This window comes from Myotis myotis, unplaced genomic scaffold (genome assembly GCF_014108235.1).
Source record: "Myotis myotis isolate mMyoMyo1 unplaced genomic scaffold, mMyoMyo1.p scaffold_m19_p_21, whole genome shotgun sequence".
Taxonomy (NCBI): domain Eukaryota; kingdom Metazoa; phylum Chordata; class Mammalia; order Chiroptera; family Vespertilionidae; genus Myotis; species Myotis myotis.
In genome coordinates this window covers 14,563,447-14,563,718 of record NW_023416326.1, presented here as the reverse complement: position 1 = coordinate 14,563,718, position 272 = coordinate 14,563,447, and positions in this window count along the sequence as shown.

Genomic DNA, 272 nt, shown 5'->3' with positions numbered 1-272 from the left:
ATTTTTACCTTTAAAAGTGCCAGTGACCTTTCCCCACGAGACCCACCTCCTCGGTTCCTCCGAGCCACTGAAAGGCTGGTGGTAACTTCTGGTCGTTTCTAGGGGTGGTGGTGGAGGTGGGGGGGGGTTTGAAGGTTAAAAGACAGGCTGCTGGGATGACACTGAAACTTGGGGGTGGAGGTTGGGGGACACGCGGGGCAGGGGCTTATGGGAAAGGCTGTACATAGGAAGCACATTTCTACCACTACCCAAGTATCAGCCAAACACAAAAC